This window comes from Giraffa tippelskirchi, chromosome 6 (genome assembly GCF_054371585.1).
Source record: "Giraffa tippelskirchi isolate mGirTip1 chromosome 6, T2T-mGirTip1v1.2.pri, whole genome shotgun sequence".
NCBI classification, from domain to species: domain Eukaryota; kingdom Metazoa; phylum Chordata; class Mammalia; order Artiodactyla; family Giraffidae; genus Giraffa; species Giraffa tippelskirchi.
This window is the reverse complement of record NC_137280.1, coordinates 142875196-142887850: the sequence shown is the minus strand read 5'-3', so window position 1 is coordinate 142887850 and position 12655 is coordinate 142875196. Positions and strand designations below refer to the sequence as shown.

The 12655-nt window shown below is 37.6% G+C and overlaps 1 protein-coding gene across 17 annotated transcripts in view; it reads left to right on the top strand.

Annotated features, from left to right (window-relative positions):
- Positions 1–12655, top strand: part of RNF145 (ring finger protein 145) — a 116719-nt gene that overhangs the window by 5254 nt on the left and 98810 nt on the right. For 14 of the 17 annotated variants that reach the window (XM_081500550.1, XM_081500548.1, XM_081500551.1 and 11 more), the window contains 4 exons: positions 2662–2787; positions 7296–7450; positions 9485–9568; positions 10730–10920. The gene's annotated coding sequence lies outside the window, so the exon portion shown is untranslated. Of the gene's footprint in view, positions 1–2661; positions 2788–7295; positions 7451–9381; positions 9569–10729; positions 10921–12655 lie in introns of all 17 variants that reach the window. The other 3 variants (XM_081500543.1, XM_081500545.1, XM_081500546.1) reach the window with 1 other exon arrangement.

Here is a 12655-nt window from a genome sequence, read left to right as displayed (position 1 = left end):
TATTGATATTTCTCCAGCAATCTTGATTCCAGCTTGTGCTTCATCCAGCCTGGCACTTTGCATGATGTACTCTGCGTATAAGTTAAATAAGCAGGGTGACAATATACAGCCTTGACGTACTCCTTTCCCAATTTGGAACCAGTCTGTTGTTCCATGTCCGGTTCTATTGCTTCTTGACCTCCCTTACAGATTTCTCAGGAGGCAGGTAGAGTGGTCTGATATTCCCATCTCTTGAAGAATTTTCCAAAGTTTGTTGTGATCTACACAGTCAAAGGCTTTGGTGTAGTCAATGAAGCAGAAGCAGATGTTTTTCTGGAACTCTCTTGCTTTTTCTATCATCCAGTGGATGTTGACAATTTAATATCTGTTTCCTCTGGCTTTTCTAAATCCAGCTTGAACATCTGCAAGTTCACAGTCCACGTACTGTTGAAGCCTGGCTTGGAGAATTTTGAGCATTGCTTTGCTAGCATTTGCTGCTGCTGCTAAGTCGCTTCAGTCGTGTCCGACTCTGCGTGACCCCAGAGACGGCAGCCCATCAGGCTCCCCCGTCCCTGGGATTCCCCAGGCAAGAACACTGGAGTGGGTTGCTATTTCCTTCTCCAATGAGTGAAAGTGAAGTTGCTCAGTCGTGTCCCACTCTTAGCGACCCCATGGACTGCAGCCTACCAGGCTCCTCCATCCAGGGGATTTACCAGGCAAGAGTACTGGAGTAGTTGCCATTGCTAGCATGTGAGATGAGTGCAATTGTGTGGTAGTTTGAACATTCTTTGGCATTGCCTTTCTTTGGGATTGGAATGAAAACTGACCTTTTCCAGTCTTGTGGCCACTGCTGAGTTTTCTAAATTTGCTGGCATATTGAATGCAGCACTTTCACAGCATCATCTTTTAGGATTTGAAATAGCTCAACTGGAATTTCATCACCTCCTCTAGCTTTCTTCATAGCGATGCTTCCTAAGGCCCACTTGACTTTGCATTCCAGGATGTCTGGCTCTAGGTGAGTGATCACACCATCGTGGCTATCTGGGTCATGAAGATCTTTTTTGTATAGTTTGTCTGTGTATTTGTGCCACCTCTTCTTAATATCAGTCATTTGGTGATAGTATTTTACTAGTTCCAGTGAAGTATAAAGGCTTAACCTTTACTCTGTCTAGTTCATATGTGTTTTAATTATTTCCTCTACTTACATTGGGAGCCATTTCAAACAATGTTATAATTTCTGTTTCAGTCATCAAATGTAACTCAGAAGTTTCAAGCAGAAGGAAAGTCTGTTGTCGTTACCCATGTTTTTATTCTTTCCATTGTTCTTCCTTCCTGATGTTCCAAGATTCCTTTTTGGTTAAAGAACTTGTTCTAAGTTGTTCTCTTCAGATAGGTCGGGTGGGAACAGATTCTTTTAGGCTTCCTTCATTTGAGAACATCTTGACTTATCCTTTATTACTAAAGCATATTTTCACTGGTTATAGAATCTGGACTGACAGTTCTTTCCTTTGGGCACTAGAAAAATGTGTGACTTTCTCCTGCCCTCCATAGTTTCAGAGAAGAAATCTGTCATTTGAATTGTTTTTCCTTCTATTTATAAGCTGTTGTTTCTTGATGACTATGCTGTGTCTTGGTGGAGATTAATTTAGGTTTATTCTGTTTGAAATTCACTCAGCCTTTTTATTCTATAGGTCTGTGTTTTTTTTTCAAGTTTGGAAAATTTTCAGACATTATTTCCTCAAATACTTTCCCTGGTTGTGGTATAAGTCCAGGTTCCTCATTACGCTCCTTTGACACCCCAGGTGGGCAGGAAAGGGCACCCCATTACTCTTGTACAGAAGTGAGGGTGAGGGTTCTTTACCAGCCTCTACTGATACCACCTGAGTTGGGAGGCAGAAGGGTGCTTCATCGTTACTCCATGCAGCCTCCACTGGAAGAAAGTCAAAGTTCTGGCTTCCTGTGAGCACCATCCTGGAAGAGGGTGGGAGTACCTCTTTATAACCTGGCATGGGTGAAGGCCTAGACTTCCTACTGGGCTATTGCTGACGGAGGTGATAGAACCACCACTTTCCCTGTGATGTTTGGCTGGAATGTGTCTATTTGTCAGCAGTCGCCAAGAACACTGCTTTGTTCAATGATTCACCAGGAGGACTCACAGACTCAGTTTGTTGTATTCATAGTTGAGATTTACAGCAGTAGGTTACAAAGCAAAATCAGCAAAGGGAAAACCTTCATGGAATGAAGTTCAGAGGAAATCAGGCACAACATTCTATGAGTTCTGTCTCAGTGGAATGGCCCAGGCTGTGCACAGTTTTTCAATCATGAATCGTGACAACACGATGATGTGTTTTTTCCCTGAGAAACTCTAGAAACTCAGTACCCAAGGTTTTTTGGAGGGCTGGTCATGCAGGTACTCACTTCCTAATACCAATTCCAGACTCCCAGAAGGAACACAGGGGAGCATAATAAACCACATGATTTCCATGAACAATCTAGGCACAATGAGACACTTCTCATTTAGGGAAAGTTTAATATCAGTGTAGGAAACTATCAGTGCAGTTCCCAAATATCAGCCAAGGGCCAACCTTGCAAATAGGACTTTCTGCAGACAACAGGCTCAGGCTTTCAGTGTTGACTCTTCTGCACAGGTGGTTATTAACTAAATGTTTTCTCCCTTGCTAGGCTGTGGCTTTCCTGTTTCCTTGTCTGAGCCCAACTGGCATTTCTGGGTTGCCTGTATCTCTAGTACCCCATCTGAGAAATATGAAGTAGAAAGAAAACTCAGAACTCACTGCCTTGTCTTTCCAGGTAACTAGCCAATCTGCCTTCTCTCCACCTTTCAGTTTTCTTACATTTGTTTTATAATGTCCAGGGTTTTTAGCTGTACTTGGCAAAAGGAATGGGGAGAAATGCAGCTACTCTGTCTCATCTCGAAGCAGTAAGTCTCCATTACTTCTATAATTAAGAAAAAGTGACTAAAAATTTTTCATTTTGAAAACAAGTTATATATGTATACAAACAAAACACACATGTATGCATACATGCATATATATATAATAGGTTTAATTTTTTCAGTTGAATTAAGAACACTTAACATGGGATGTATCCTCTTAGAAAAATTCTAGGTCCACAGTACAGTATCCTTGCAGGCAGTTGCCCATGCAGAGTGTTAACTGTAAAACCTTTGCTTCTGGTTTATAACCAAAGTCATGTGCACAGGAGACCATATCGTCTCAGTCACAGGAGAAATAATTATAAATGTCCCTAACCAACAAATTCTAGACTAATGAACTATTTCTGAGATGAAAAATTTTGTAAGATATACTACTACCTAATAAACATTCAATTTGAAGTCTTAAACAAGAACATCAAATTGCTATTCTGTTGCAGTATTTCAAATTATGAGGGCAGTTTGATTTGTTTTTTATATCCACAGTGACTCATAAGTAGGTAAATTAATATTTCTCAAACTTGCAATAAATATTAATGAAATGTCTAGACTGTTACAATCTAAACATTTACAAGCAAGCTTTGATTACCAGTAAGTTGTAATGAATAGGTTACCATTGTTTTAATCATTATACTTCTCATTGTCAGGAAACATTTCTTTAACAGTGTATTTGTGCCCAAAGAGCAATAGTCAGGGTTCTGGAAGCAGGCTTAAAATTATCCTCCTGACTTTGAGGTAATCAATTTCTACTACTTCAATCCCTGTTTACAAAAATGAGCTAATTGAATAACCAAAATATGCTTTTAAATTCTGTATTTTAAATCTTTAGGTTTTAATTCAGTAGTTCTCAAACAGCTGCCCATGGACCTATTGTGTCATGATTTGCATCAATCTTTCACTTTCAAAATTAGAATTATAAGGATCACCTAGTGCATTATCATAAAGCTAAATGGAAAAATCATGTTCTTTTTTATTGATAGCTTTTATTACTTCTCTCATGTCTATGTTTATCTTTCCTGGAATTTCCAGAACTTCATTATTCATATTGAAGTAAACTTCATAGAGTATTTACATTTGGTATTTAAAATCTCATTGATGACATGAAAGTGGTACATTTTTTTTTTGATGCTATATAAATATTACCTCAAGTGATTTGTTTTGAAATATTATTTATGGTTTTACCTATAGAAGCCTAATCAGGCTAGCTTGTGCTAAAAAAGTGGGGACTGGCGTGAGAAAGAAGCAAAATATTGCAAGGGCATAGTACCTGACAGAGGATATTAATTGAATGTTGCTGAACCAGGTACCGAGGCAACTTTAAGATCTTTTGCAATAAATTCATGGACCTTTATCCTTAGAGTGCTATTATTTATATAATTTTCAGTCTCTATATCACTTAGCTTCAAATTCCAAAATCCTGGGATCAGATCTTGATGGCATAACTTAGGTCCCATGTCTATCTCTGGACCAGTCAACTCCTTCAGGGGCTTCAATTTCTGCCTAAGCCTGCCCCTGGCTACTGGGGAGGGTTCTTAAGGAAGATAGCCTCCCTGTAGGTCAAACACCCACTCCTGAAGTATCTTCTGCACTGATTGTTAAGGATGTCAGTTCTCTTCCCCACAGGTCTCAATATTATTCTTTTTCTCTTCTTAACATTCTGGTTAATTCAGTATGCATTTATCTACTCTATTCTTCAGTAATACTCACATTTTATCAGTAAGCAAATCATCCGTTTTCATCCTCTCTATCAGCTCTTTGGATTTACACTAATTTTATTTTATTTTCTTTGAATGAACATTTACATTTTTTTAACACCATAAAATTCACCATTTTAAATTATACAATTCAGTGGATTTTAGTATATTCACAACCATCACCACTATCTAATCTGAAAAATTTCCATCACCCTGAGAAGTAATCCAACATTTGTTGGGTTGTTCTATTTCCCCCTACCTCTAGCCCTTGGCAGCCACTAATTTGGTTTCTGTCTCAATGGGTTTGCCTGTGATGGACATTTAATATAAATGAAATTATGCACTGTATGGGCATTTACGTCTGACTTCTTTCACTTAACAGTGTTTTAAAGGTTTATCCATATACTTATGTGTATTAATATTTTGTTCCTTTTTATGATTCCATTGTGTGGCTATGCCACTTTTGTTTATTTATTCATCAATTGATGGACATTTGTGTTGTTTACATGTGTTGACCATTTAGATAATGCTGCTATAGACATTTGTGTACAAGTTGTTGTGTGGACATACTTATTTTCAATTCATTTGGGTAGATGCCCAGAAGTGGAATTTTCTGGGTCATATGGTAGCTCTATGTTTAACTTTTTGAGGACCTGCCAAGCAGGATTTACACAAATTTTAAATTCTACCACCTGCAAATGTATTTTATGCTATCACTGTTACTAACATAGAAAGAAATATTAAACAGTTCCAAATTAGTTCATAGCTCTCAAATATGGATATATTTTAAATTAACATGAATCTCTCCATTATTTTTTTTCTTAAAATTGCCCCTCAGAATTTGATTTCATGTGAATAGCTCCAGTTTTTAAGTGAGTCACATTACTATTCTCTTTTTGGTGTAGTGCATCTGTAACTCTTCTTTCTCTTCATTACTTTCCTGTACTAATATTCCTAATTAGCAGTACCAGTGATAACAGCTATTATTTATTCATGTAAGCACCTTAGGTATATTATTTCATTTAATTCTCATAACCTTATGGTTGTCAGATTGAGTTTTTTTGTCCCAAAACAACAAAGAGCAGAATCTACATTCTGCATTTTGCTCATTGTTTGAGAAAACCACTGGCAGCAGTCTGTTTAAAACCACAATTCATTACTTGATGTTCTACGCTTAACCCCAGTTTAACTCAGTTTTTGCCTCCTCAACAAGGCTGGAGAATGAAACCTTAGGACTCCAATAAACAGTCTCAGACGTATCATTAGCATTGCTTTTCAGTCGTATTGATTTTTATTTCTAATCAATGGTCAGTGCATCTGACATCTGGTACTATTCCTTCCAGATGTCTTCTGTATCCACTGACTTGAACATAATGCTTTCATGACCATGAGAAATGAATCTTCAAATATTGCTTAATTAGGTGCCTGTTTTGCTCTTTGTTTTTGTTTGTTTGCTTTAAGAAGCTGCTCCGATGATCCTTCCATTTCTCAATTATATCCCATTTCCGAGTCTGTTCTCTGAAGTGCTCACTCTTTGATCATTCTGCTGGTTTCCTTAGTATTAAGTTACTCATCACTGACACATGCCCGTATCAATATGTCTAAGAAATGCCTTTAACCCAGGTTAAGTATTATTATCACCCCTGTAGTGCAGATAAGGAAACTGAGACATAATGATGACACACCAAGGGATTAGTAGAAGATTTGCACACAAGCAGTTTGGCTCTAGAGCAGCATTATCCAATAGAAACATACATATTTTGAGCCACATATGTATAATTTTTAATTTTCCAATAGTCACATAGAACCAGTAAAAATAGGAAATATCCATTTTAATAGTATTTTTATTCAACCAAGGGTATCCAAAATATTATTATTTCAAATGTAATTAATATAAAAAATTAATGAGATATTTCTTTTCTTCATGCCAAATCTTCATACCATACATGCTTTTCTTCATACCAAGACTTTGAAATTCATTGTGTCTTTTATACTCAGGGCATATCTCAGTTCACATTAACCATATTCAAGTGCACAGTAGCCACATGTAGCTCGTGGCTACTGAACTGGACAGCAAAGCTTTGGAGTATCCTTTTTTAACCTTTTATTCTGCCTCCCCCAGTATTCTTCTATACTGTTATATCTTCATAATGAATTTTTAAAGTTTCTTTGTATTTCCTCAAATTTTATCATATTGGAATTGAAATAATCCATAACTTGGGCATGGAAATTTTTTTAATCACACCATTCAGAAGGAAAATTTTAAGTACCCCTTCCAAACACTTAGAATGCTATTATTGCATTTATAATTCATTTGTGGGGGAAAATGTAGTTTTTGGTATCTTTTAGTCTTTAAAACATCATAAAGAATTAATTAGTATCTATGGGTTAAATTTAGTATCTGTGGCTTCCCTGGTGGCTCAGTGGTAAAGAATCTGCCTGCAGTGCAGGAGCCGCAGGAGACACAGGTTTGATGCTTGGGTTGGGAAGATTCCCTGGAGGAGGAAATGGCAACCCACTCCAGTAATCTTGCCTGTAAAACCCCATGGACAGAGCAGTTTGGCAAGCTCTAGTCCATGGGGTCGCAAAGAGTTGAACACGACTGAAGCAACTGAGCGTGCATGGGTTCAAACTGGAGTTTAACTCACTCAACATCTGTTGGACACCTGCAGTGACACAAACTACCAGTTGGCAGAAGGAAGACAAAGATTCCTTTGAAGGAGGGAATGCATATGGGAGAGATAGAACCTGTGTAAGCACATCTGTTGCCTGCTTCTCCCAAGTCTCCTGCAGAGGGAAATTCCAATCTTAATTGTCAGTGTGCATGGTAAGTCTTTAAACTACATTGCAGGCGGACATTTTTCCCCTTCATTTTAAAGGTATGTTGTGTCTTTAATCAGAAGGTTGGGATGGTAAAAGAAAACCCAAATCCCCAAGAATCTATATAGCATAATTGACATAAGAAAATTAAGAATGTAGCTGTTTCCTAGATTGCCTCTTGTAAGTCATACAGAAGAGGAAATTATTTTAACACAGCTTGTTTTTAGCCAGAATTTGTTTTGATATGTGTATTAGTCTTTCACTAGAGTAAATTGAGCCACTGGTATAGAAAACTAGACTTTGAATTTCAAATGTCTTTATGTGTTATAATTGCTTATGTAAAACAACTCAGTTACACATAAGCAATTACAACTACAATTCATGTTATCAGGGACTTTAAAGTAGACACGTATAATGGAAATGTCTTCATGCTGTCTAGAGATAGAAAAAAATGGCATTCCCTTTTACACACATTTATAAACACTAATTTTAAAATTATAGTTCTGTTCAACTTCCATTTGAGCAGTTGTGAAATCACATAACTATAGCAGAAAAACGAAAGAGAACACTGAAGAATACTTTAGGGGACAAAATTATTGTGTTTTCCAGTATCAATAGAAGAGACTTGTTAAACAACAACATCAAAAAATAGCATACTTTATGTAGAAATTGAAAAAAAGGAAGCAATTTAGTAATAAAACTCCTATTCATATAATATATATTTCTAAAACTTCCTGAGAATTATATCATGCTTCCACGTGAGCACTTCTATATCACTTAACTAATAGCAATGAAACTAAAAGAGAAAATAGTCAAATTATTAATATACTAGATTGAGAGCAAATCACTGTAAACACAAAAACTAGTGGCCAATGATAAACGCATGGAAATATCCAGCTTTTTACTTGGGGCTAAAAGAGAGAGACTCTGAGGAGAGATCTAAGCATTAGGAACAAGTTTGACATTACAAGAGAGACTTGATCTTTGAAAAAACGCATCAGAACATACTCAGTTGCAAGTAGCTGCAACCAAAACAGCCTTAAAATATACATTGGCTAGTGCATAATTCAAGGCGGCAGTAAAGGATGGTTTGGATGAAAGCACCTATCCTTAGGAAAGCATAACGTGCTTTCATGGGAAGCTAAAGAATGAAAAGAAAGAATAAATGAACTTAATAAACAGGAAAAATTAGAGACGATGAGAGAATGGGCTGCTGTTATTGAAAAAGAAAACATGGACAGGCTGTTGGGACTGAATATAATGAATGCTTCAGACAATGAGATTTCATAGTATATTGACAATTTTTTTTTTTATTGAGGTGAAGTTCAAATAACAAAATTCATTTTAAATATAATTCAGTGTCTTTTACTACATTCACAGCATGGCCCAGCCCATCCTTTGCTGCAACAATAAATATCTCTTAGACAAGTTCTGGATTTTGGTTTTTGTCCACACAACTTGAAAACAGAAGTGATGATGTACCTCCTAATGAGTCTATTTCTGAAGGTCAGAATCATAGGAAAAATGCATCTTTGCTTTCTCCTAAAGTAATTGGATATTTTCTCTTTTAGTATCATTCCTATTAAGCAGTCATTCTAAGACTCAAATGGAAGATAGAATTATAACAATAATTATACTAATTCTTAAGGTATTGTTGTATAACTGTAGATTATTCAAATATGAAAATGAAGTGTTTACTTTTTGAATTTTACAAATTAAAATTTGTAATTTATAAATTAAAAGTTAATTGATTCCATTTCATTCTTTTTGTAGGTAGGGTAATTACAGTATTTTTGTTGTTGACAAGTTCACTAAAATAATCCAGAAACACAGAATTTTACCTTCTAAAATATTGCTATTAATACATTAAAGAAGATTGAAAGCCTCTAAATTCTATCTGAAAGACTTAGCTTGTAAAAGTATTGATCTTTCTTTTAGGGGTGCAAAAATTCCAGTGATCGGTCGTTTGTTTTTATTTGCATGAAGTTGTATTCTTAATTATTAAAAAATCTATGACTGCAGTTACTGTTGTATCTCACAGCGATTGATGGGGATCTGTGCTCCAGTTTGAGAAGCATTGTTACAGTTAACTTCGTTCTTCAGCCACTAGGCACCCTTACCTCAGGTAGGCTTTTGTGAATTCACTTAACTCAGGTCCTTGATTATAAACTCCAGAGAAGCAATAGTCCTTTCCTTCAGAGACTCACTGTAGTTTGTAATCACCTGCCTATTTCCACCCAGAGGTAGCCATCATCCTGAATGTTAAGAACCCCTGCTTTACTTTAGAACTCACCGTATTTGTGTGTACTTCTGATACAGAGGTAAGCAGGAAAGGACAGGGAAGGGATCTAAGCACTAAACATTCTCAACATCCTTTAAATATTGGGGTTCCTAGGATTCTGTCCTTTGTCCTCTTTCTATCTCATGTTTCTGGGTGACTTTAGTAGGTGATTTCATCCATCTTCATGACTTGCAACTTCCACTTTAGTAGTGATGGTTCACAAATTTATGTCTTTCCTAAACTCCAGATCCACACATATATCTACTGATTAAACATTCCCACTTGTTGGTTCCATAATGCTTCAGACTCAGTTTGTCTAAAGCGTAACCACCAAGCAAACTCCCTCTCACGGTATACTTTTCCTGTATTTTATTCAGTTGCTCATGGTCAATATTCAGAAATCACCCAACACTACTCCTTTCTTCTGATCCATTTCCTGATTATAATCAGTCACCCCAAATCCTGGCAATGCTACCTCATTTACATCTCTCAAAGAGGCACTCTAAAAATTTATTAAACATACATTAAAAGTATTAAAGATATGGTGTGGATTGAATTGTGTCCTCTTAAATTTGTATGTTCGGAGAAGGCAATGGCACCCCACTCCAGTACTCTTGCCTGGAAAATCCCATGGACAGAGGAGCCTGGTGGGCTACAGTCCATGGGGTCGCGAAGAGTTGGACACGACTGAGCAACTTCACTTTCACTTTTCCCTTTCATACATTGGAGAAGGAAATGGCAACCCACTCCAGTGTTCTTGCCTGGAGAATCCCAGGGACGGTGCAGCCTGGTGGGCTGCCGTCTATGGGGTCGCACAGAGCCGGACACGACTGAAGCGACTTAGCAGCAGCAGCAAATTTGTATGTTGGTTTTCACATCTGTTATCTAAATGTCACCTTATTAGGAAATGGGGTCCTTATGGATGAGGTCGTACTGGAGTAGGGTGGCGGCCTAGTGCAGTATGACTTGTGACCTTATAAAAAAGGGAAATTTGTACATAAACAGGCATGTAGGGAGAGTGCCACGTGGAGATTAATGCCAAGATTGGGGTGACGGAGCAGAAGCCAAGAAACACCAAACATTACCAGCAAACTAGCAGAAGCTAGGAGAGAGGCATGGAGCAGATTCTCCCCACGGTCCCCGGAAGAAATCAAGCCTGCTGACACCTTCATCTTGGACTTCAGGCCTCCAGAACCGTGAGACAGTGCATTTCTCTTGTTTAAACCATTCATGTTGTGATACTTTGTTTCAGCAACCCTAGAAAATGAATGCAGTATATGTACCTTTGACCAGAATTTTCACACCTGGTAGTTGATCATATGCAAATTATTGCACAAGTGAACAAAGGAAAACAATAATGTTTATAATTGGGTAACAAAGGGAAACTGGAGAAGGAACTGGCAACCCAGTCCAGTACTCTTGCCTGGAGAGTTCCATGGCCGGAGGAGCCTGGTAGGCTACAGTCCATGGGGTCGCAAAGAGTCGGACACGACTGAGCGACTTCACTTTCTTTCTTTCTGTAGTGTCTTTTGGAGAAGGAAATGGCAACCCAGTCCAGTGTTCTTGCCTGGAGAATTCCATGGATGGAGGGGCCTGTTGGGCCTTGGTCTGTGGGGTTTCAAAGAGTCAGACATGACTAAGCAACTAACACACACACACAACAAGGGAAACAACCTAAGTGTCTTATAATGGAAACAAAGTTCATAAATTATAGCATATTCAAACAGTGGAATATCATGTAGCTCCTAAAAATGCTGATGTGCATATAAAGCCTAAGAGAGAAAGACATTCATAATATAGTTAAGTTGCTTAAATGTTGAGGGGCTCCAAAACTATATATAATTTTATGAGGCCATTTTTTGTCATTTATATGTTATGTGTTATAAATGGGGAAAAGTCTGAAAGTATATCAACATGTTTACAATAGTGGAATTTCAGGTAATTTACATCTTCCTCTTTTTGCTTATTCATATTTTCTTGAGATGTGGTTAAGAAAGTATTTTTATTTGTTGATATGTGTTTATTTGGCTGTGCTGGGTCTTTGGCCCTCGGGATCTTTGTGGCTGCATGTGGGATCTTTAGTTGTGTCACATGAACCCGTAGTGCAGCTTTTGTGATCTAGTTCCCTGAACAGAGATCAAACCCAAGCCTCTTGCACTGGCAGTGCAGAGTCTTAGCTGCTGGACCACCAAGGAGGTCCCAAGAAATTAACCTTTAGTTTTCTATTTCCCGACTACCTTCTCATAAGGAGGTTGCTTTCTTTGCCTGCGTAGATTCACAGTCCTCCTCTACCTTGAGAGGGAGGAAGAAAGAAGAAGGAGGAGGAGATAAAGAAGGAAAGGAAAGTTAAATAGATCTATTAAAGAACTAAGTTAGAAAGATTAGGGAATTTAGAAAGCGAAATATCAGTGCAAACTGTAGGAAAAAAGTTTTGGGTAGGTAGAGGTGTAAATGAGAGCATCCAAAGCACTATGGGGTGTGAGGAGCACGTAGAAGAGAGAAGAGGGCAGAGGAAGAATGTTCCCCGGGGGGGTTAGAAATGGATCCTGTGTGAAGATTTTTGAGCAGTGTAATTTCAAGCTCAGAATTTTATTTGCGTTCTTTTTAGCTGTTTGCATTTTACTGCTTTGAATGAAATCTATAGAGAAAAGACCCAGTGAGTCTCAGATTTACGAAGTTTATATTGTTATTTTTCTATATTAATAAACATACAGACTCCAGTTTACAGACTGAAGTGTGTAAGAACTGTGACTTTGTTTTTCTATACCTGGAACTTAATTTTTATCTTTTGTTATTATTCTACCTAGTGACAAAAGCTTACATAATGTGAGTTTTTCTGAGATTTAAATGGAGGCAAGGGTCGGGGGCACAATCTTAAGCAATGTTGAGTCAAATGTGAGGCACATCTGGGCCTCAGCCCTTGGAATAATG